This window comes from Chiloscyllium punctatum, chromosome 25 (genome assembly GCF_047496795.1).
Source record: "Chiloscyllium punctatum isolate Juve2018m chromosome 25, sChiPun1.3, whole genome shotgun sequence".
Classification (NCBI taxonomy): domain Eukaryota; kingdom Metazoa; phylum Chordata; class Chondrichthyes; order Orectolobiformes; family Hemiscylliidae; genus Chiloscyllium; species Chiloscyllium punctatum.
Genome location: NC_092763.1, coordinates 81,374,995 through 81,401,709, shown reverse-complemented (window position 1 = coordinate 81,401,709; position 26,715 = coordinate 81,374,995).

Below are 26,715 nucleotides of genomic sequence, written 5' to 3'. Positions count from 1 at the left end.
AACAAACACATTGACTTGGATCCCATTTGCCACCCTCAGAGAAAAAGAACAGGAAATGACATCACCACAGGAAATGACATCACCAACCCAAGGCACCCTAGAAAGTGGGCCATGCCACCAGCGCTTCATCCAGAGGCTCACTGATGATGTTACCCAGTAGGGTGATGAACATCTGGAAACGAACCTTCCAGCTCAGTGAGCAAACCCATATCCAGAAGCTCAACCTGAACTGCAAATTTTCTCAAAACTTGCTAACACTCTTGTTCTGTGGATGAATTTAAAAAATGCTAGGATAAAGTGGACATGGATAAGGTGTTCCCACAAGCAGAAGAGACATGGATTCAAGGGCACAACCTCAGAATGAAAGAACACCCCTTTAAGAACTGAGATGAGGAGGGATTTCTTCAGCCAAAAGGTGGGGAATCTGTGGAAATCACTACTGCAGAGGGCTGTGGAGGCCAATCCAGTGAGTATAGTTAAGACAGAGATAGCTAGGTTCTTGATTAGTAAGGGGATCATGGTTTACAGGGAGAAGGCAGGAGAATGGAGTTGAGAAACATATTAGCCATGATTGAACGATGGAGTAGAAACAATGGGCCAAATGGCCCAATTGTACACCTATGTCTTATGGTCTTATCATGGGTTTGGTTTAATGGGTGCTGGGAGCAGATATGGAAACTGCACAGAACACCTCGAACATACCAACACGGTACTGGAGTAGACCATTCAGCCCCTCAAGCCTATTCCATCATTGAATATGATCATGGCTGATCTGTTCTAAATAAGTGAATTTCCGAAAACAGAAATTGCTGGTGAAACTCACCAGGTCAGGCAGTATCTGTGGGAAGAAAGCAGAGTTAACGTTTTGGTCCGGTGACTCGTCATCAGAGCTTTGCTCCCACCACCTTTTCAGGATGAGATGGTTCCAAAGACTCTCAAATCCAAGAGAAAAGTCTGTTTTAAGTAGACGACCGCTGATTTTTCAAAGAGTGACCACAAGTTCCCAGTTCTTCTGGAAGCGAAACTAACCTCCCACATTGACCCTGCCATGATCTTCCAGCTCAGTGAGCAAACCCACATCCAGAACCTCAACCTGAGCTGCACATTTTCTCAAAACTCGCTAACACTCTTGTTCTGTGGATGAATTTAAAAAATGCTAGGATAAAGTGGACATGGATAAGGTGTTCCCACAAGCAGAAGAGACATGGATTCAAGGGCACAACCTCAGAATGAAAGAACACCCCTTTAAGAACTGAGATGAGGAGGGTCACCTGCCTTCAATCGGGTCATCTGTCACTCTTCTAAACACGAACAAACATAAACCCAGCCTGTCTGTTCCACCTTTCCTCATAAAACAATCCACTCATTCCAAATATTCATTTGATAAGCCTTCTCTCAACTATCTCCAAAGCACATCTTTCCTTAATAAAGTCATAGAGTCATAAAGCATGGAAATAGACCCTTTGGTCCAACCAGTCCATGCTGACCATAATCCCAAACGAAACTAGTCCCAGCTGCCTTGGGCTTGGCCTATATCCCTCCAAATATTTCTTATTCATGAACTTATCCAAATGTCTTTTATATGTTATAACTGTAGCTGCTCCCACCATTTTCTCTGACAGTTCATTTGACACATGAACCACTCTTTTGCACATCATCCCCCCTCTCACCTTAAAAAATGTCCCCTAGTCTTGAAATCACCCATGCTCAGGAAAATACACCTGCCATTCACCTTATCAATACCCTTCATGATTTTATTAACCTCTATAAGTTCACCTCTCAGCCTCCAATTTATCCAGCTTCTCCTTATAACTCAAGCCTTCCATTCCCAACAACATCCTGTTAAATCCTCTCCAGTTTAAGATAAAACATGGGAGCAGAAATTAGGCCATTCAGCCCATCAACTCCGCTCTGCCATTCAATCATGGCTGATTAGTTTCTAAACCCCATTCTCCTGCTTTCTCTCCGTAAACTCTGATCCCCTTGATTCTCAGAAACCTATCTATCTATCTCAGCCTTTAACATACTCAATGACCTGTCCTCCACAGCCTTTTTCGGCAATGAATTCATCATGCTCTGGTTGAAGAAGTGTCTCCTTATCTCCACTCGAAAAAGGTCTTCCATTTACTCGAAGGCTATACTCTCGGGACCTAGTCTCCCCTACCAGTTTTAAGTAATTAAAACGCTGCACAGTACTGCAGGTGTGGCCTCACCAATGCCTTGTATAACTTGACTTTTGTACTTAATTTTCCCTATGAGAAATGATAAATTTAATAGGGTTCCTAATTATTTGCTGTACCTGTCTATTAACCTTTTGTGATTCATGCACTAAGGGTCCCTAAATCCCTCTGTGTCTCAGCTCGACAATCTCTCACCACTTAGCTAATTGGCTTCTTTATTATTCTTCCTGCTAAAATGGATAATTGCACATTTTCCCATGTTATAATCTGCATGCTACCTCCTTGTCACAACTCACTTAATCTAGCAATCTCTTTTGGAACTTCTTGTATCCTCTTTGCAACTTACTTTCCTATGCACTTTTATGCCATCAGCAAATTTCATGATCATTAATTCTCCTCCCTTCATCCAAATCATTTGTACAAACACCAAACAGTTGCAGCCTCAGCACCAATACCTGTAGCACACCACTCATTACATCTCAACAACATGAAAAACGCCCCAGTTATTCCACTCGGTGTTAGCCAGCCAATCTTCGATGCACACCAGTATGCTGGCCCCTACAATTTGGGTGTTTACTCTCCACAGCAACCTTGGAGGCACCACTTTATCAAGCCCTTCTGGAAATCAAAGATCAGTACTTACCTGGGAGTCACAGAGACACACCATTCAGCTGCTGGGAACTGGCTAACACTGAAAAAAAGAACAGTAAAAAAGCCTCACAGAAGATCTCTAAGTTGGTGAGTTTTAAGAAGATTTGAGAAGATAAAAACATGTAAATAAAAAAGTGGGCCATACTACCAATGCTTCACCAGAGGCTCACTCATGATGTTACCTAATATGGTGACGAAACGTCTGAAACAAACCTTCCAGCTCACCGAGCAAACCTACATCCAGAATCTCTAAGTTCTTTGCCTGGTACAAACTGCTATTAAAGTTTGTAAATTGCTATAAATTACAGAAGTATTTTATTGCTTTTGAAGGTCAGGAGTCACACAATGCCAGGTTCTTGTCCAAGAGATTTATTTGAAATCACAAGCTTTTGGAGCGCTGCTCCTTCGACTACACCTGATGCTCTGAAAGCTTGTGATTTCAAATAAACCTGTTGGACTCTAACCTGGTGTCGTGTGACTTCTGACGTTGTCCACTCCAGTCCAACACCAGCACCTGCACGTCATTGTTTTTGAAAGAAAAGATTAACATGTAAATGCAATATATAAGTGAAAATCAAGGCCAACATAATAAACTATAAATGTAAGCCAAAGTAGGATAAGGAAAGAAGAAGAAAGTTAGTTCAGAGCAAAGTACTTAAGAAAGTAAGTAAGTAAACACAAATAGTCTACAAAGGGATATAGACACATTAGGTAAGTTGACAAAAACTTGGTAGATGCAATATAATTTTGGAAAATGTGAGGTTATCCACTTTGGCAGGAAGAATAGAGGAGCTCAATATTATTTAAATGCAGACAACTATAGAACAGATGGTTTGGGAGCCCTTGTGCATGAATCACAAGAGGCTAACCTCCAAGTTCAGCAGATAACAGGGAAAATAAAGGGATTGTTAACATTTAGTTTAAAGGGAATGGAAAATACAAATAGTGAGGTTTTGTTTTGTATTTGATGTGGAGATGGGATACTGAATTAGGATAGAAGATTAGGTCAGGGATTAATGTTAAGTATTGGGTGAATGGGAATTTCACAGTGTATTGGGAGATGGAATAGGCAGGTAAGTAGCGAATCAGAAATTCAGTCAGGGGTCAGGCTGGAATTTAATGGCCTTTAGATAAAACTATACAAAGCACCAGTCAAACCACAACTGAAATACTGTGAGCAGATGCGGGCTGCTTAGAGAAAGATCACCAGGTTGATCACAGGTATGGAGGGACTGTTGTGAAAACAGAGGTAGTTAGGTTTTGCATGTGCTGGTTGGGATTTAGAAGAATAAAGTTAGAAGATCTTATTAGAACTTACAAGATTCCAGGGAGATGTGACAAAGTGAATGCGGAATTGTTGTTTCTCATTTCAAGACAATCTAGGACCAGATGGCATAATCTCAGAATAAGGGCTTGCACATTTAAGATAGAGATAAAAAGGAATGTTTTATGTGGAATTCTTTATCACAGAGGGCTGTTGAATTTGAACATTAAATAGGTGGAGAGAGATAGATTTTTAATCAGGAAGAGAATCATAGGTTATGGGGAAAAAACAGAAGGGCGGAGTTCAGGATTATCAGATCAACAATGATTCCATTGAATGGCAGAGTTTAATCGATGGGCTGAGTGGCCTTGTTCTACTTCTATGCACTCTGTATGGTTTTATGATAAGATTAAATAAGCTTAAGTTTCCTGACCTTGGCAGTTTGGGTGGGTCTACCAGGAGCAACGAGCTCCAAACAACATTGCTATTGCATCGTGTCAAACTGATGATCCAGGAACAAATACCAGGAGCAGATTACCAATCAGGATTAGCAAGAGAGAATTGCAATCTGGATTGGTGCCGGGGCCGGAGTGCATAAGAACTGGTGTTGAGCAGAGAGAGAGTGGCCAGGCAACAGTGTCACTTATTCATCTGCCTTAGGCTGATTCAAGGCCGTGGCTGATTTATCTGTCCACAACTCCTTCCTTTTCAAAGAAATTGTTAATTGAAGGGCTTCTCCAAAGACATACATGAAGAAAAAGCTCAGCTTAATATACTGAGCACAACCCTTCATCAGGTAATGGATAATGAGCCAATAGCTGCCATCTGGGACTGCAAAAACAGAATGACATGCTCAGTCTATCTGTTTTATATGGACAGGCAGGCAGCCAAAGTGAAATTTAAATATTTCCAGCTCCCTCAGCATTAGAATGGTTATATATTTACCGAACTATTTAGCTATATTGATCTTCCCAACATCAAAATGGAATTTTCCATTTTCAGAATGGCCCTGGTGAGCAATCCAATCATTTTACCAGATCTGGACACCACTCACTGAGTCTGTCTCTAATTGCACTTCCAAAAGTGCTCAATACTCTCAGAACTCTTGTCTCAATCTTTCCACATCCTCTAGATACTTTCGAATCACGCCGATCAGAGATGTTACGGTTTACCTCTGGAGCAGATGGGACTTCAACCCAGACCTTCTAGCTCACAGGTGGGGACACTACCACTGCACCAGCAGAGCCCAACCATTATAAGATATTTTTTCAATCAATTTTTGCAGATATATTCTGACAGACTTGTGAGGTAAGTGGGTCTTGAACCTGAATCTCCTGGCCCAGAGGTAGAGGCACTACCACTGCACCACAAGAAGACCCTTCATATCCTCCTTTTGTACAAACATAAACCTATTCTCCTAATCAAGCTGCTCAGAGATGTAATCACACACCTCTGGAGCAAGTGGAACTTGAACCTGGGCCTCCTATTTCAGGGATAAGTTCACTACCACTGTGCCACAAGGAGATCCTTTCACAGTTTCTGTTTAGTTTCTGAATAACGTATCTGATGGTCTAGTTAATCACCCCCATCCAACCCCCATTCAGTACCTAATAACCCTTATTTCTCAATGTCCATCTCAAGGCTACCAAATTTCAGCCTGACCCCTGATTGAATGTCTAAGTTTCTCCTCAATCGTCTAGTTCATCTCTTCATACTCTATGGAATTCCTACTCACCCAAAATATAAAACCATTAATCGCTGTGTAACTTTCTACCTCAACTCCCTATTCAGCTCCTCATATAATCCAAAATCTTCCCCAGTCAATCCTTCTGCTCAAGCACCAGTTGTCTCAGGATCAAATGCCTTGTTAACTCTGATGTTACTCACTGTCATAAATCTCTCAAAGATGGGAACTGTGAATATTTATCTCAACTGGCGCTATACAATTATATAGTGCTGCAGTGGCATAGGAGTGAGAGAATTACTGCGTGGGTAAAGGAACCCTTTTTATTCATCGATGGGCTATTGGTGTTGGTGGCAAAAGTGAGGACTGCAGATGCTGATGAAGGACTTTTGTCTGAAACGTCAATTTTCCTGCTCCTCGGATGCTGCCTGACCTGTTGTGCTTTTCCAGCACCACTCTGATCTAAACTATTGGTGTTGGTGGTTAAGATTAGATTATTTACAGTGTGGAAACAGGCCCTTCGGCCCAATAAGTCCACACCGACCCGCCGAAGCGCAACCCACCCATACCCCTACACCTAACACCAAGGGCAATTTGGCATGGCCAATTCACCTGACCTGCACATCTTTGGACTGTGGGAGGAAACCAGAGCACCCGGAGGAAACCCACACAGACATGGGAAAAATGTGCAAACTCCACACAGTCAGTCGCCTGAGATGGGAATTGGACCCGGGTCTCTGGCGCTGTAAGGCAGTAGTGCTAACCACTGTGCCACCGTGCCACCTAGAATTACACGCAAAATTAAGTGAGCATTTACAACATGCCCATAGGTGCCTGCACCACTCGAGGGGACTGTGCTCTGAAAACCTGTGCGATTCCAAAAAAAAAGTGTTGGGCTATCACCTGGTGTCATGTGACTTCTGACTTTGTCCATCCCAGTCCAATACCAGCACCTCCACATCACAGCTGGTAATTAAGAGTCAACTACATTGCTGTGAGTCTGGAGTAGGTCAGACCAATTAAGGACAGCAGATTTCCTTCCCTCAGGCCATGAGTGAACCAGATAGGCTTTTACAATTAGAAGCGGTTACATGGTCATCAGTAGGCAAGCTTTTAACTTCAGATTGTTACTGAATTCAAATCTACTAAAATGGTGAGATTCAAACTCTTGTCCCTGGAACAATGAGCTGAGGTTCAAGATTATCACTACATCACTGTCTCCCCACTGCTCAATGCTGTTCATCGACGCCCATTGGTGTTACCTGGTAAGTGTGCCTCTCACAGATCCATTGGGTTTACAGTGTGTAAAAGGATACAAAGAACTGAAACACATCACATTTTGCCACTCCTGTGCACCTCCATTTCACTGGCTGCTACATTCTCTCTCTCTGTCACCAATGCTCAGTAGCAGCAGTGTGTACCATCGACAAGATGCACAACAGCAAATCACCGAGGCTCCTTAGACAACACCTTCTAAACCATACTGATTACTGCATTAAAGATTAGAGAGAATGTCACAGCTGTACAAAGAGAGGACATTGTGGAAGGCTCATCCAACAAGGAATATGATTAGAACGCAGGAAAGGGGGTTACACTGTAAACCTCCCGTAATGGGAGGTCATGTTGCGGCTGTACAGGATGTTTATTAGGACACTTTTGGAATTTTGCGTGCAATTCTGGTCAACCTCCTATTGGAAAGATGTTGTGAAACGTGAAAGGGTTCAAAAAAGATTTACAAGGATGTTGCCAGTGTTGGAGGGGTTGAGCTACAGGGAGAAGCTGAACAGGATGGGGCTGTTTTTCCTGGAGCGTTGGAGGCTGAGGGTGATCTTATAGAGGTTTATAAAATCATGAGGGGCATGGACAGGATAAATAGACAAGGTCTTTTCCCTGGGTCAAGGAGTCCAGAACTAGAGAGCATAGGTTTAGGGTGAGAGGGGAAAGATATAAGAGACTTAAGGAGCAACTTTTTCACGCAGAGGGTGGTACATGTATGGGATGAGCTGCCAGAGGAAGTTGTGGAGGCTGGTACAATTGCAACATTTAAAAGGCAGTTGGATGGGCATATGAACAGGAAGGGTTTGGAGGGGAATGGGTCGGGTGCTGGCAAGTGGGACTAGATTGGTTTGGGATATCTGTTCAGCACAGATAAGTTGGACTGAAGGGTCTGTTTCCATGTTGTACATCTCAATGACTCTTTGACTCTATGCTATTCAGATCAGAGAAACATCTTGTTGAAACATCTTAAAATCCATTACAAAGTACAAAGGGAGTTACAGCACAGTAACAGGCTCTCCCGCCCTCCAAATCTGCACCGATTAACTGAACCACAAGCCATGTTGACACAGCTATTATGTTAAATGTGAGAGAGGAATTCCAACATTCCTCCACAAACTATTCCAACTTCAAATTCATCAGAGAGTCAACCTCCAGGCAATTCAACCACAGAAAATTTCGCAGCTTTCTGAAAATCTTCTGTTTTTATCAGATTTCCTACCCCAGCTGAAGAATAAATTAATTTACGTAACTATAGGCTTGCTGATATTGAAACTGAACTGTTTGCAACTTGTAATTATATTTCTTTTTCCATGTGTACCTAACACAGATGCACCACATTATTCATGGATATAAAATTCAGGACAAGCACTCAGGGTTGTTACAATGGGAAATCTTCACATAGCTTTCTCGTTAGATGTTGTTCAACTTGCTGCATAATTTTAGCATCTTCTCTTCCAGATTTCCTGCTATATTCCATTTCTTATTATCTTTATCAAATATATGGTGCATTCTTCACATGCGGAAATAAAGGGCTTAACCCGCAGATTCATTTCAGAATCAGTTCATTATCATGTGTTGGATTGCAGCCGCAGCTAATGCTTGCCAAAACAGATAAATGTGAGTTTTCATTTTCAATAAGTTGATTCAGATTGAACAAGACATAGGGTCATGAAGCAAATACTGAACATGCTTGGAGAAACTCAGCAGGTCTGTCAGCACCTGTGGAGAGAGAAACAGAGTTAACACTTTGAGTCTGCTTTGACTCTTATTTAATTTTTGTGAGCATGATGGAGAATGTGAGATGTCACCTTAAATCCCTGGGCCAATTATGTGATTATAAATACTCGTTATTTATAAATTCACACAGCCTGCTGCAGAAAACCAATTAAATTGAGATAAATCACTCTAAGACTAAGAAGGTACACACACCTCACACACAGACATATTTTGATGATGGACAAGAATAAAATCCGACTTCTGTCTGTGACATGATGAATAGAAATTTCCAGGATGCTGGTTTAATCATGTGTCCCAGCAGTATCTAAATGACTCTTGGCACTGATTGCTGGGAGTGTTTCTGCCCAATTTAATGGCTGGAACCTTACAAGATCGAAGCAACATACTCATGTGGGCTCATGATAAAAACTCTGGTGGGGTCCAACTAGAGGTTGAGGAGAACTCGCTTATCATTTCTGCTTTTCACAAGCAGTGTAGTGAGACTAGTGTGCTTTTTGACAACACTGTATTGCCTAGTCAGGGGGATTATTGCTTGCTAAAGGCCTTGTTGATGGCATAACTTGCCTCAGTGCTCTGCAACCTTCGAACTTTACAAACCAGCCAAAAAATCTCAACTTTTAAGAAAACTCACAGGAAACCAAACCTGGTGGATATGGCTAGCCTCTTGTTCCACAGAACCTCCATGTTGCATATGATGAAACAGTGTCTCAGTGCTCAATACATGGGCACCAGTCGTGCACACCCCTCGCCCATAGACACTGACACCTGACATCCATCATGACACCTCTCTGATCCACTTGCCAACTACTGAGGAAGCACAAACCTGTACTGCAGGGCACACTAGGATTGAAAGATTCATCAAGGACAGTTTGTGTGCACAGACAGGCACCAGCTTACCAAGTGGACCTGGCTGCATCTCTCGTGCTGTCTCCGTGCTCACTCACTGGGTATGTACATGTTTATTCTCAGCATCCCCGCCTTGCCATGCCACGTCTTGCCTGTTAGACATGTTGGTGCCTCAGCCAGACTCTAAAGGCTATCAGTGCCACCATATAGCTGAACATCTTTTGCACAGACACATAGGCAGACTGCTTGTCATTCAGGATCTGTCCAGAGTGTGGGGCATTTTGTATTCACCACTCACCGAAGTGTCGGTCTGGCACCTAAAGTCTGTGCTGCAAACACACTACACAGTCATTCAACTGAATGGCCATGGCGGAAAATGGCTGGGGGTTCAAGCAGAGTCCAATCAATAGGGGGTGGAGTCAAGGTCAGTCATGGGCACTGTCCACTCACAGTCCATGTGCTTGGCTATGGTCAGTCATCTGATCAGGCCAGGTACAATCTGGCACCTGTCTGACTACAGTCTGGGCAATGGCTAATGGTTCAATGTGGGCTGAAGGGGGACCATTCCCTGTGCAGGTTCTAAACATCCTGTCTGAGTCAGGAAGAATCAGGTCCTCATCTCTCATTCCTTCCCACCTATCTGCTACACCCTCCTCTCCAACCTATCACCGTTCCCCTTCCCCCCAACTACTTATCTCAGATCTCAGATGCCTTCCCCCCCCAGCCCTACTCCCTCCCATATACCCCTCCATTCCCTCAGCTCATAAGCTTCATTCACAGTGAAGGGCTCTTGCCTGAAACATTGATTCTCCTGCTCCTCGGATACTGCCTGACCTGCTGTCCTTTTCCAGCACCACACTCTCGACTCTCATTCCGATGGCCCATACGGAATACGGTGGAAAGTTGAGTGTCTGATGGGAGCCCAGGATTGGAAGGCTGCTGGAGTGAAGCGGATACTCCCTTCTCTGTGACTGCGGGTGGTCACTCAGCTGGTATGGTCCCTTCACCAAATTACTGCATAGACTGTGCCTGAAGGTGGATGGATGATGGAGATGTGTCCCTGGTTATCAGGGTGCGGTATGTCTCACTGTGTCAGGGTGTGCTTAGCCCTGAGCTGCAGGACATGCCCCCCGCCCCCCTCCCCCCCACACCCCCACCCCCAGCTGACTATTTAGGGATCTAAGACACTTCCTTCTTCTCCAATTTTAGATCATTTCCACCAAGAGTCTGGGCCCTGCTTGTGGTGGGGTAAGACCGCATGGTAGGCCATACGGCCCCTCGAGCCTGCTCCCATACTCAACAGGATCTCGGCTGGTCCAACATTCCTCACCTCACTTTCCCACCCTTTCCCAGTAACCCTCGATTCCCCAGCTGATCAAGGATCTAACTCAGCCTTAAATATATACAAGGACTCTTGCCCCACTGCTCTCTGTGGAAAGGGGTTTCAAAGATTCACAACTCTCTGAGAAAAGAAATTTCTCCTCAGTTTTCAGTTGGTGCCCCTTTATTCAGATACTGTACCCTCTGGATCTGGTCTTTCCCACGAGGGGAACCATCCTCTCAGCATTGACCCTGTCAAGCCCCTTAAGAATCTAACATGGTTCAATGAGATCACCTCACATTCTTCGACATTCCACTGAGTCCAGTCCTAACCTGTTCAGCCTTTGACTATAAGACAATCCCTCCATACCAGGAATCATCAAAGTGAACCTTCTCTGAAATGCCTGCCAATAGGAAAGGAAGAAAACTGCTCACAGTATTCCAGATGTTAACTCACCAGCACCTTGCACAGTTGCACTGACTTCCCTACACTTGATAATTCTCTACCTAGGTACCTCTGACTCCCTTGTAATAAGGACCAACATTCCATTCACCACCCTGAATTCCTGCTGGCCCTGTGTACTAGCTGTCGGTGTTTTCTGACAAGTGCCTCTTGTACAGCTTTCTGCTGTTTTGCTCCACTTCAATAATACGCTGCTCTTTTGTTCTCCCAACATGAATAACTTCATATTTTCCTGCATTAAAGCTCATTTTCCAATGTTTTGCCCCCTGAGCTAACCTATCAATGTTTCTCTGTTTGTTTCCCTCTTGCAATTTCTCTTTGTTCGTGTCTATTTTTGTGTCATCGGCAAATCTAGATCCAGTACATTCGCTTCCTTCCTTCAGTGTAAGCAGTTGTGTTCCCAGCACTGATCCCTGTGGAAATTCACTAGTCATAGGTCACCAACCTGGAAAAGAAGCTCATATCCCCACTTGGCCTCAGGTGATTGTCTGTGTGGAGTTTGCACATTCTGCTTGGGTTTCCTCCAGGTGCTCTGGTTTCCTCCCACAATCCAAAGATGTACAGGTCAGATGAAGAGGCCATGCTAAATTGCCCATAGAGTTAGGTGCATTAGTCAGGGATAAATGTAAGGTCGGAGAATGGGTCTGGGTGGGTTACTCTTCGGAGGGTCGGTGTTGGGCCAAAGAGCCTGTTTCCATACTGTAGTGAATCTAATCTAATCTAAATGTTCTGCTATTACATACTTCATCTTCCCAATAACAGATGCTAAGCTAACTGATCTGTTTTTTTTTAACCTCCATTTTTAAATAGAGTTATTACATTGGCAGTTTACCTATCCTCAGAGTTTCCCTACCTCTTAGGATTTCTGGAAGATTACTCCCAGTATAGACATTATCTCCGTAGTTACTTCCTTAAGGATCTGAATGAAAGATCCTTAGTGGTTAGCACTGCTGCCTCACAGCACCAGGGACTTAGGTTTGATTCCAGCCTCGGGCAACTATGTGGAGTTTGCATATTTTCCCCGTGTCTGCATGGGTTTCCTCCAGGTGCTCCGGTTTCCTTCCACAGTCCAAAGATGTGCAGGTTAAGTGAGTTGGCCATGCTAAATTGCCCGTAGTGTTAGGTGCAATAGTCAGAGGGAAATGCAGGGGAGGGGAATGGATCTGGGTGGGTTACTCTTCGGAGGGTTGGTGTGGATTTATTGGGATGAAGGGCCTGTTTCCATACTGTAGGGAATGTAATCTAATCTAATCAGAACTGAGAACATTGTTGCTCATTTTCCAGATAACCCAAAAGTAGGTGGAGTGACAGGAAATGCTGAGGAAGCAGAGAGACTGCCGAACGACTTGGACAGGCTGGGAGTGTGGGTAAATAAGTAGAAGATGAAAAATATTGTGGGAAAGTGTAAGGTTATGCAGTTAGGTAGGAAAAATAGGGGTATAGTTTTTTTCTAAATGGAGGAAGACTTTAGAAATCTGAAGCACAAAGGGACTTAGGAGTTGTAGTTCAGGATTATCTTCAGGTTAACAAGCAGTTTCAGTTGGTAGTTAGGAAAACAATTGCAATTTTATCATTCATTTTGACAGGACTAGAACACAAAAGCAAGGATTAACTAAAAAGGGTGCACAAGGTACTGCTCAGATGACATTTGAAATATCGTGAGCGATTTTCACAGAATCCCTACAGTGCAGAAAGAGGCCATTCGGCCTGCACTGACCCTCCAACGAGCATCCCACTCACACCCCCAACCTGTCTACATATCCCTGCATTTACCTTGACAACTCCATCACCCCGGACACTACAGGACAATTTAGCATGGTCAATCTTTTGACTGTGGGAAGAAACCAAAGGTAAACAAAACAGAACAGAATATGGAATAACTTAACATATCTGAAAACCCAACAGACTATCCCAACTTAATGATGCTGCTCCAACTACTTGCAAAAGCCCCCATAAACACCCATTGGCAAATAAGGTGAAATCCCACACAGGGTCTGACAGGAGAGATGTCAGAGAGATTCAGCACGGAACACCTTCTTCCATTGAGCTGTATCTTTGACCAGCAGCCTCAAAACTGACTGACTGTCTCTGAACAGCCAGACTGCTAAAACCCAAACCCAACCAGAGAAAAGCTGAGCGGGGAGAACTGGCCACGCCTCCTTCATTGTACAGTTGTTTTGTTTTAAGAACTTAAATAGTTCTTCAAGTAGATCAGGCCACATATTTCAGAACCTGTGTCTCGTAAAACCCTTTGAAAAACAACCCAAAGACAACACCACCTCAGTAATGGAGCAGTATCATCACACCTATCATATTATTTACGAATTACATACATTTCCAAATAAGGTAATCATATCAGTGAATGGTCAGAGATGGACCGACTTGTGGTCAGCCCCCATTCCTCGATGGTTTTGTGGTGTTGCCCAAATTCTATCTCCCTTCTTGGGGCTTTTCACAATGAACAGTGTCTCCATGTACATTCCTGCCCAGGTATTTGCCAGCTGAACCCAGTTAACTGCCAACTAATTACATACTTGCCATCACATAAGGGCCTTTTAACTTCCTTCTGAACCTCATTACCGGAAATACAAATGAATATTGATTTTTGTGCATTGTTATAATATCAGTTACACCTAATGTTAGAATGCTTCAGCAAACAAGTTGTGAGCAGTTTCTTTCTTACCATATTTCCTTGACACCCCTATCTTTATCTTTGAGTGTCTTACAGTGTGTTCATTCAGCCCACTTTCCAGTGTCTGCTAGTTTCTGTACCTATCATTCATTTTTCCCTGTAATGACATGGCAGCTGCTTTTGCTGCCAGAGACTGGTTTGCTTTCAGAATTTTCTTTGAATCTTTTTCCCGAATGCTTTTAGTGATTCTTTGCATAAAAGTGAATTTATAACTACTTCAGAATTTATATAGAATTCCTACAGTGTGGAAAAAGGCCCTTCGGCCCAACAAGTCCACACTGACCCTCTGAAGAGTAACCCACCCAGACCCCTACCTTATTATTCTACATTTACTCCAGACCAATGCACCTAACCTACAGATCCTTGAACACTATGGGCAATTTAGCACAGCCAATTCACCGAACCTGCACATCTTTGGATTCTGGGAGGGAACCGGAGCACCTGGAGGAAACCCATGGAGACATAGGGAGAATGTGCAAACATCTCTATGTTTATTTGAAGGGTCTTAACTAAAACATGTGGCACAGTGGCACAGTGGCTAGCACTGCTGTCTCACAGTTCAATTCCCGCCTCAGGCGACTGTGTGGAGTTTGCACATTCTCCCCGTGTCTACGTGGGTTTCCTCCGGGTGCTTTGGTTTCCTCCCACAGTCTAAAAATGTGCAGGTAAGGAGAATTGGAATGGGTCTGGGTGGGTTGCGCTTCGGCGGGTCGGTGTGGACTTGTTGGGCCGAAGGGCCTGTTTCCACACTAAGTAATCTAAACATGCCATTAGTATTGTAATAGATTGGTTAAATAATTCAATTCATTAATTAAATGCAGTGTGAAATGTTCTTATCTATGTCTTATGCATAACCAACTGCAGCTGCATATTCTATCTCAGTTCTGTTACCTTGGGTCGACAGAGCTACTATTCTACTTATGAAGACAATATTGAACAACTATTTTCCCAAGCTCTCTATCTACTGTCAGCCATTTTCTATTGCATTAGCCATGGGCAGCCATCTGCCATTTTGTACTGCTCAGACATGGGGCAGCCCTAACTCTACAGCTGACACAAAGATCAGTGGAAAGCATATTGTGAAAATAACATAACAAGATTACAAAGTGATATCGTTAGGATCTGAGGGAGAGCAGAAAAACAGGTAACATGTATAGAACATTTAAGTTAGCACTTATCAATGGGGAGAGGGTGTCATGCTTCAAGTGGCTCCCATAAAGAGACCTTTAGGCCTTCAACTTACATGTTATATTAAATTACAGCAATAATGTCTTGAGCATATCCTTTAAAGTCACATTGAATGTAAACTGTGGGACATTACAAAACAATATACAGGTTACATTCACTCTTAGAAATCTGAGTTATGACGAGCAGGAGATAGAGAAGGTATGTGTGTTTGAACAGAAGATCACGCCAAAGTCACGTCCTACACCCATAAATGGCATGACATCATTTGACTGGGAGGAGCTTCATATAATTCAAATATTAACTTTTTCCGCATTATGTAACAGGCTTTATCACTTGTGACATGATCAATGTTCATTCCATGGCAAATGTCTCGAAAGCAGATTGATATTGCTGTGTGCTTTGTATAATTCAATTGCCCTTTCTCACTTTGGAATAATCAGTTTACTTCAATCATACATTTAAAAGAAAATATTTAATGTTTTAAAATATTCAAGTAGTGCCTGGACAATTACATGAATAGGAAGGGAATAGAGGGATATGGATCCTGTAAGTGAAGACAGTTTTAGTATGGAAGGGCAAGATGTGTTGGTGTAGGCTTGGACGGCAGAACAGCCTGTTCCTGTGTTCTGTTCTTTGTGTCCCCAGGCTGTGAAAGGTGCTCAAACAGAACAAATTCTTTGTTTCTCAATCAGTTTGGAAGAAGAGAAATATTGCAGGTCAGGATCACTCTGATACTCCTATTCTCCTTTAATGAAGCACTGAGTCTCACTTGTGAGGGTGTGGGTGGGTTTGTCAAATTTAGTACATGGCAATTTACAAGGCAAACATATCTCCTGCCGTGGCTCAAAGATCAACGGTTACCATAGGCATTCTCCAGATGGTCCTTATCTTAAGATGAAGATGCACACAAACTACAGGGAAAGGGAATGAAGGCAAGTGTTCAGCTATTACATAGAACATAGAACAATACAGTGCAGAACAGGCCCTTCGGTCCTCAACGTTGCACTGACCTGTGAATGAATCTAAGCCCATCCATGTGCATATCTAAGGATTGTTTAAATGTCCCTAATGTGGCTGAGTTAACTATATTGGCAGGTAGGGCATTCCCTGCCCTTACCACTCTCTGAGTAAAGAACCTGCCTGTGACATCTGTCTCAAATCTATCAGCCCACAATTTTCAGCTATGCCCTCTCGTACATGCTGATGTCATCATCCTACAAAAAAGACTCTCACTGCCTACCCTATCTAATCCTCTGATCATCTTGTATGTCTCTATCAAATCCCCTCTTAGCCTTCTTCTCTCCAATAAGAACAGATCCAAATCTCTCAGCCTTTCCTCATAAGACCTTTGCTCCAGATCAGGCAACATCCTGGTAAATCTCTTCTGCACCTTTTCCAATGCTTTCAGATTATTCCTGTAATGGGGTGACCAGAACTGCATACAATATTCCAAGTGTGGCCGCACCAGTGTTTTGTATAGTTGCAGCATGATATTGCAGCTCCTGAACTCAATCCCTCTGCCAATGAAACCTAACACACCATATGCCTTCTTAACAGCACTATCCACCTGGGTGGCAACTTTCAGGGATCTATGTACATGGACTCCAAGATCCCTCTGCACATCCACACTACCAAGAATCTTTCCATCGACTCAGTACTCTGTCTTCCTGTAATTCTTCCCAAAGTGCATCACCTCACATTTAGCTGCATTGAACTCCATCTCAGCCCAATTCTGCAGTTTATCCAAGTTCCCCTGCAACCTGCAACATTCTTCCACACTGTCCACTACTTCACCAACTTTAGTGCCATCTGCAAACTTACTAACCCATCCATCTATGCTTACGTCCACCTCATTTATAAAAATGACAAACAGCAGTGGCCCCAAAACAGATCCTTGTGGCACACTACCAGTAACCGGACTCCAGGCTGAATATTTTCCATCAACCACCACTTCTTACAGAAAGCCAGTTTCTGATCCAAACTGCTAAATCACCCTCAATCCCATGCCTCTGCATTTTCTCCATTAGCCTACCATGTGGAACCTTATCAAAGGCTTTACTGAAGTCCACGTATACCACATCAACTGCCCTACCCTCATCCACACCCTTGGTCAGCTTCTCAAAAACCTCAGTGAGGTTTGTGAGACATGACCTGCCCTTGACGAAACCATGTTGACTATCTGAAATCAAATTGTTGCAAGATGATTATAAATCCTATCTCTTATAATCCTTTCCAAAGCATAAGGCTCACTGGTCTATAATTACCTGGGACATCTTTATTGCTTTTCTTGAACAAGGGCACAAAATTTGCAATCCTCCAGTCCTCTGGAGACATGTAGACAATGACGACTCTAAGATCAAGGCCAAAGGCTCTGCTATCTCCTCCCAAGCTTCCCAGACAATCCTCGGATAAATCCCATTTGGCCCAGGGGACTTATCTACTTTCACTCTTTCTATAATTGATAACACCTCCTCCTTACTAACCTCAATCATTCTCCACAGGGTCCACATACAACTTCCCACTTCTGTCTTGAATGGCCCTATTCCTACCCTAGGCATCCTTTTATTCCTCACATACTGATAGAAGACTTTAGGGTTCTCCTTCATTCTACCTACTAAAGACTGCTCATGTCCTCTCTTTGCTCTTCTTAACTCTCTCTTTAAATCCTTCCTAGCTACTCTGTAACTCTCCAGCGTCTCATCTGAACCATCCAGTCTCATCGTCGCATGAGCCTCCCTCTTTCACTTAACAAGAGATGCAATTTCTGTAGTAAACCAGGTTCCCTTGCCTTATCACTTCCTCCCTGCCTGACAGGGACGTACCTATCCAGGACACACAATATCTGTTCCTTAAACCAAATCTACATTTTGAATGTCGCCATCTACTGCATTTTGCTACCCCATTCTATGATTCCTAAGCCTTGCCTAACCGCATTATAATTGCCCTTGCCCCATCGGTAACTCTTGACCTGTGGCATGTACCTATCCCTTTCCATGGCTAAACTAAATGTAACTGAATTATGGTCACTCTCTCCAAAGAGCTCTCCTACAACTAAATCAAACACCAGGCCTGGGTTCATTACCAAGCACCAGATCCAGTGTGGTCTCCCCTCTTGTTGGCCCTACGACATACTGTGTTAGGAAACCCTCCTGTACACATTGGACAAAAACTGATCCATCCGACGTACTGGAGTTATAACATTTCCAGTCAATGTTGGGGAAGTTAAAGTCCCCCATAATGGCCATCCTGTTCCTTCCATGCCTACCCAGAATTGTTTTTCCAATCCTCTCCTCCATATCCATGGAACTCTGTGCAGGCCTATAAAAAACTACCAGCAGTGTGACCTCTCCTCTCCTGTTTCTCACCTCAGCCCATACCACCTCAGTAGACAAGTCCTCAACAAAAGTTCTCTCAGCCACCGTTATACTGTCCTTGACTAACAAAGCCACACCTCCCCCTCTTTTCTGCCTTGTCTGTTCTTAATGAAAGATTTAAACCCTGGAACCTGCAACACCCATTCCTGACCCTGCTCTATCCATGTCTCTGAAGAGACCACAACATCAAAGTCCCAGGTACCTATCCATGCTGCAAGTTCACCTACCTTATTCCAAATAGTCCTGGTGTTGAAGTAGACACACTTCAAACCAGCTTGCTGTCTGCCAGCACATTCCTGTGACCGTGAAATCCTGTCCCTGTCCTCCCTACTCTCATCCTCCTGTGCATTGCAATTACACCTCCGGTTCCCATCCCCTCCTGAGCTAGTTTAAATCCACCTGAATAGCACGAGCAGATTTCCCACCCAGGATATTAGTACCCCTCTGGTTCACGTAAAGACCGTCTTGTTTGTCGAGGTCTCACTTTCCCCAGAATGAGCCCCAATTATCCATGTACCTGAAACCGTCCCTCCTGCACCATACTTGCAGCCACGTGTTCAGCTGATATCTCTCCCTATTCCTTGCCTCGCTATCACGTGACACGGATAACAAACCAGAGGTCCCAACTCTCAGCTTCCACCCTAGCACCCTGAAATCCTGCCTTACATCCCTATCCCTCTTTCTACCTATGGCGTTGGTACCTACGTGGACAACGACTTGATGCTGGTCTCCCTCTCCCTTCAGGACCCCAAAGATACAGTCCCAGACATCACAGACCCTGACACCTGGGAGGCAACACATCAACCGTGAGTCTCATTTGTTCCCAACAAACCTTCATCTGACCCTCTAACCATTGAGTCCCCAATGATTATTTCTCCAAGAAGGCCCAGGACTGACAATGCCAAGAAGCACATCTTCACACAAGTTACGCTGTAAGTCTGAAACTCTTTGATGAAGGGATTACGCCTGAAATGTCGACTCTCCTGCTCCCTGGATGCTGCCTGATCTGCTGTGCTTTTTCCAACACCACACTCTGGAACTTTCAAGACTGGAAATTAATTAATAATTACAGAACGGAGATATTTTGCAGGAGGAGTATGTAAGAAAAGTTACAGAACCAGAGTGAATAGTGGGCATTAAGCCATAGACCAGCCACATACTTACTGAGTGATGGAAAAGGCTCCATTGAGTCCTAATGCCTGAAATACTGAAAGAATCTCCTCCTGTTCTGATATTTCCAGATATTCTGCCAAAATTATCGTAGGTAATCAGGTTTATAGAGTCATGTTGGTACTGCATTATATGACAGAAAAGACATTCAGGAGTTTTTAAGGTGAGAGGAGAGAGATTTAAAAAAGACATGAGGGTCAAGTCTTTTACACAGAAAGTGGTATGCATTTGGAATGAACTTCCTGAGGGAAGTGGTGGATATGGGTACAATGACAACGTTTAAAAGACATTTGGATAAGTACATGAATAGGAAAGGTTTGGAGGGATTTGGGACCAGGAGTAGGCAGGTGGGACTATTTTAGTTTGGGATTATGTTTGACTGGCAGTGTATTGGATTACTTGCTTGAACAAATCTATAGAATGTTAACAGAAAGTGGGCCATATAAATCAAAGTTAGTGTCTCCAGACCTAATGGAATACATGCTCTGTCGAAAAACAAACCATTCTCTCAAGAAACCATTGCATCCATTTTTAAACATAGCCTGCAGATTACTGATGGGTGTGAGTGGATATTCCCAAAGCTCTTTTAACTTTGATGCTGTGTGCTGGAGCTCTCCATCAATATTTGAACCTAAGCTTCTTCATCATCGCAGCTACACTCACTGGCCTGGCTGCCTCAGGGCAATTGAAAGAGTTGTAAAACTCATCAGAATGGCAGAGACGGGTCGTGTGAAGAGTCTGACATTATGACAAGTTTCTGGCCTCTACTCACAACCACCCAAGAGTCAATCACAATCCCTTTCCTTGGCCAACTCTTATCAATCATTCCCTCTGTTGATAATTCTGTCAGCTGTTTACCTGGAGTACTCTTTTTTCAATGTACTAACTGCTGTTGCTTTTTCTTTCTTGGTGTAAGTGGCCCCAAAGGTATTAGTTTAACAGGGCAAACATTGCATCTCTGAAAGTACATCCCAAGAATTGCAGCTTAGTGTCAACAAGCAGATGATGCTCCTCAAAAGCAGAGGTTTACAATTAACTCCCTGTGTTGGACATGCATTGCATCTCATGCACAAGTCAAAGTTTAGTAAATAACATGTGTTCGGGCAGAATCTTCCTAAATTCTAACTACCTGTGAGCTGCATTGAGTTCTCTGGAAAGATTCTCACCTTGAAATGCAGCAAGAGTTCTCACCACATCTCAGTAAAAATGCCTCATGAAAGACCTAACTCAACCCGTAATGACTCTGATGTCCAATCCTATCCACATCTTACCTTACACACTGGTACAGCTCACTGGATAGCTGGGGGAAGACCAACGTTCTGGTGCCCGCACCAATTTTAAAAGGCTGTTGTGTACCCAAGCACGTGCTGGCATTCTGAAGATGGCAAGGGTATTTAGAAGTGGGAGGAGGGGAGGATAATATCTTGATTCTCTGACAGGGACCGAGAGCTCCTGGTTGAGGTGGTTGTTGTAAAGGAGTGGAGACTCTGGCGGCCAGTCCTGAGGTCACTAATGGGGCCAGTGTCATCTCTATGGCACAGAATAATGGCCAATAGCACCACCAGAAGGTCAGTGACCTTCTCCATTGACTATGAGACATGGTTAAATGTCTGGGTGTCAGCGGCCAGGCCAGCTCTTATTGCTCATCATTAATGTTCAGAGGGCAGTTACGAATCAACCACATTGGGTCAGGAGTCACATGTAGACTGGGCCAGGAAAGGAGAGAATCATAGAATTCTGACAATGTGGAAACAGACTATTGCCTTCACTCCCTTGAAGGGAGGCATGGCCCAGTGGAATTGCCAGTGGACTATTAATCCAAAGACCCAGTTAATATTCTTCGGACCCAGGTTTGAATCCTACCATAGCAGATGGTGCAATTGAATTTAATTCAAAACAAATCTGGAATTAAGAGTCTAATGATGACCACAAAACCATTGCTGATTGTTGGGAAAATCTCATCTGGTTCACTAATGCCCTCTAGGGAAGGAAACAGCAATCCTGACCAGGTCTGGACTAGGTGTGAATCCAGACCAACAGCAATGAGGTTGGCTGTTAACAGTTAGAGATGGGCAATAGTTACTGGCCTAGCCAATGATGCTGTCATCCCATGAATGAATCTTTTTAAAAGGTGGCCACACAGACCCATTCCCCCCACGTTGCCCTTGTTTTTCCCATGGCTATTCAATCTAGCCTGCACATCCCTGTACACAATGGACAATTTAGCATGGCCAATCCACCAAAGCTGCACATCTTTGGACTGTGAGAGGAAACTAGAGCATCTGGAAGAAACCCACATAGGCACGGGGAAAATTTAAAGGAACTTTAAAAAGCCCAGATGGATTTTTACAAAAATCAACAAAGTTTCATGGTCATAAACTCTCAATTCTAGATTTTTTTCAATAATTGCGTGCAGATTTCACCACTGACATCAAGAGATTTAAATCCAGTCCCCAGAGTATTACTTGGGTCTCTGGATTATGAGTCCAGCAACAACATCAGTGGGTCATTATCTCCCTGTGATACAACCCTATTCTATCACAATTACCTACCACTCCATCAGTCACAACTCTGTTTTCAGCTCTTTGATCTTTCAGTCAGCAGGGAGTGGGTTCAACCTCAACTGCAAGAACCAAGTGTAGTTTAACACTTTTTACTCACTGTTCCTGATGTGATACCCTTTCGGCAGATGTAGAACATTTGCATTTTTTAATATTCATTTGCAGGACATGGGCATTGATGGCTGGACTGGCATTTATTGTCCAATCTTAACTTCCCTTGAGAAGGTGCCAAGATCATCAAAGACCCCTCCCACCCAATAATGCCCTCTTCCAACCTCTTCCGTCAGGCAGAAGTACTGACCATAAGACCATAAGACATAGGAGTGGAAGTAAGGCCATTCGGCCCATCGAGTCCACTCCACCATTCAATCATGGCTGATGCGCATTTCAGCTCCACTTGCCAGCATTCTCCCCGTAGCCCTTAATTCCTCTAGACAACAAGAACCTATCAATCTCGGCCTTGAAGACATTTAGCGTCCCGGCTTCCACTGCACTCCGTGGCAATGAATTCCACAGGCCCACCACTCTCTGGCTGAAGAAATGTCTCCGCATTTCCGTTCTGAAATGACCCCCTCTAATTCTAAGGCTGTGTCCACGGGTCCTAGTCTCCTCGCCTAACAGAAACAATTTTCTAGCATCCACCTTTTCAAAGCCATGTATTATTTTGTACGTCTCTATTAGATCTCCCCTTAATCTTCTAAACTCCAACGAATACAATCCCAGTATCCTCAGCCGTTCCTCATATGCTAGACCTGTCATTCCAGGGATCATCCGTGTGAATCTCCGCTGGACACGTTCCAGTGCCAGTATGTCCTTCCTGAGGTGTGGGGACCAAAACTGGACACAGTACTCCAAATGGGGCCTAACCAGAGCTTTATAAAGTCTTAGTAGTCCATCTCTGCTTTTATACTGAAGCTTGAACACATACACACATCTTCCCTGCTGTTATTAGACTGATGAAAGGACCTCTCTAATTTCAATTCAATGTTGATCTTGCTGTGTGCACCTCCTGTGCAGATGTAACATTGTATTCCTCTCTTTGTCTAAGCACCCCATGATCCTGTTGACTATGATCTGCCTGTACTGCTCGCAAAACAAAGTTTTTCACTATACTTAGGTACATGTGACTACAATAAGTCAAATCAAATCAAATCTTGAACTGCTGCATACTGTGGTAAACTCATAACATTGTTTGGGAGGAATTTCCAGAGATGGGGTGAGAGTGATAGTCAAATGTAGCCTTGATGTCAAGGACTAAGTGTGGCATTAAAGAGTCCTAGCAAAACTGGATTCAATTGGTATTAGGGGAAAATTCTCTACTAGTTGGAGTCATACTTAGCACACAGGGAGATTGTTGTGGTGTTGGAGGTCAGTCCTCTCAACTCCAGGTCTTGACTGCAGGAGTTCCTCAAGATAGTGTTCTAGACCCAACTATTTTCAGCTCCTTCATCAATGACCTTCCCTCCATCATAAGTCAGAAGTGGGGATGTTCATCAATGATTGCACAATGTTCAGCACCATTCACAACTCTGCAGATACTGACTTAAATACAACAAGATCTGGACAATATTCAGGCTTGGGCTGACAAGTGGCAAGTAATATCGACATCATATTAATGCCAAGTAATGATCATCTCCAATAGGAGATAAAATAACCACCACCCCTTGACATTCAATGGTGTTACCATCAGTGAATCCGTCACTATCAACATCCAGGGAGTTGTCGTTGATCAGACACTCAACTGGACTCACCACAAGTACACATTGGCTCCAAGAGCAGGTCAGAGGCTCGGAATACTGCAGTGGGTGACTCACTTCCTGACTCTCCAAAATCTGTCCAGCACCAACAAGCCACAAGTCAGGAATGTGATGGAATACTCCCCACTTGCCTGGATGACTGCAGTTCAAACAACACTCTAGAAGCTTGACACCATCCAGGCAAAGCAGTCACTACATCCATAAGCATCCACTTCCCTCCACCATCGATGCTCAGTAGCCATCTACAAGATGCACTGCCACAATTCACCAAAGTTCCTCAGACAGCACCTTCCAAACCCACAACCACTTCCATCTGGAAGGACAAGGGCTGCTGATACTTGGGAACACCACTAAACTCTGACTTGAGAATGTTTAAAAAAAATTCCAGTGACCATAAAGGAACAGCGATATATTTCCATATCAGTACGGTGAGTGACTTGGAGGGAATTTGCAGGTGGTGGTGTTCCCATGTGTCTGTTGTCCCTGCCATTGAGATAACAGTGGTTAAATAGTGACATTAAATCAAACATTCTAATGTATCTAAATGCTTTCGATATAATTAAACAAACCAGCGGCCAATTAAAGCACAAATACCGGGATAGACTAACAACTATGTGTTCAAAGATCAGGAATTATAATTAGTGGCCTGCACAAAAGCATGATCTGCAGATGATTCTAAGTTATCCTTCTCAGTGAAGATTGGAGGCCCCATGCCCATGATGCACTAGCAGACCGACAGAAGGGCAATCCTTACAGATATCACCAGCAGAATTCAAATAAAATATCCTCTTTTTCACAGAAGAGCTATTTCAGATAAGTTGGTCTTTCACGTCAGTGCCATGTCCAAGTACAGGATATCGATTTTGCAGATCACAAGTGCATTAACAACTATATTAAGCCCCCAGCACTGTGGTACCCTGTTCTCTGGAAAACATCGTTAATCTGGGAAGTAATAAACTGGCAAAAGCCCTGTCTGTTGACAGTCATTAGAAACGTACAGTTCTGAGGAAGGGTCATTGGACCAGAAACGTTAACTGTGATTTTTCTCCACAGATGTTCCCCAGACCTGCTGAGATTTTCCAACAATTTCTGTTTTTGTTACAAACATATTGCCACCTACATTTATTGCCATTTTTAGATATTGGTAATAATCATGAAAGGAAAGCAGATTGTTTGATCAGTCTCTCGTTCCTGTTTTTAGGACCTTGCTCTATATAAATAACGTCTGTGTTTCCTGAATCAGAACAGTGACTTCATTTCAAAAAACATGTCAGTGGTTTTAAAGCATTTTGGAATGGTCTGGGATTCTGAAAACTTCTATCTCTTTGGAAGTTCATTCTTTTTGTTTGCTTCTGGCTATTTTTCTACCTTGGTGTTTGAATGTACAATTATGCCTTTCTGACATCACCAACCCTTGCTGTTTTATTCTGAATGTGACCCTATACTGTCTGAGAACCTGGAGATAGCAAATTCATCAATCCAGGCTATAGGTGTCACTCTTATTAAAGTAGTCACTTCTCAACAGACAGCCTTAGTAGCTGGTTGTGAATATTCGTAAAGAACAAATGGTTCAGTGGGCAATAGCAAACATTTGCTCAGAAATGATTGTGTGTGTGACAAATAGAAGGACACCCATTATTTCCTTAAATCCCGTCCCACTCTTTCCAAGTGATCATGACTAGGAGGACCAATCAAATCAGCCAGAATAATCTAAAATGGTGGACAAACCTTGAGGGAGCAATTAGCCTTCAGCTCCTAATTTGTAGGTTCATATTATTTAGCTGGAACCTAACTCTAATTATTCAGCTTTTCCACATATCCTTAATAACAGGTGATTCTAAAAAAACTATCAGTCTCAGATGCAAAATGAGCAACTAATTAAATATCAATTGCCATTTCTGGAGGACAGTACCAAATGCTTACCACCACAAGACCATCAGATATAGGAGCAGAATAAGGCCATTCGGTCAAGGCTGATATGTTTCTCAACTCCAATTCCCCTGCCTTGTTCCATTAACCCTTGATTCCCCAGACTAATCAAGAGCCTATCGATACCACAAACAGAAGTTGCGAGAGAATCTCAGCAGGTCTAATAGATTTAGATTTAGATTACTTACAGTGTGGAAACAGGCCCTTCGGCCCAACAAGTCCACACCGCCCCGCCGAAGCGTAACCCACTCATACCCCTACATCTATATCTACCCCTTACCTAACACTACGGGCAATTTAGCATGGCCAATTCACCTGACCTGCACATCTTTGGAGTGTGGGAGGAAACCGGAGCACCCGGAGGAAACCCACGCAGACACGGGGAGAACGTGCAAACTCCACACAGTCAGTCGCCTGAGGCGGGAATTGAACCCGCATCTCTGGCGCTGTGAGGCAGCAGTGCTAACCACTGTGCCACCGTGCCGCGCATAGCATCTGTGGAGAGAAGCCAGAGTTTACATTGAGGGTCCAGTGACTCTTCTTCAGAAACGATCTATCTCTGTCATAAATCCACTGAGTGACTTGGCCTCCACAGCCTTCTATGCAAATGAGTTCCACAGA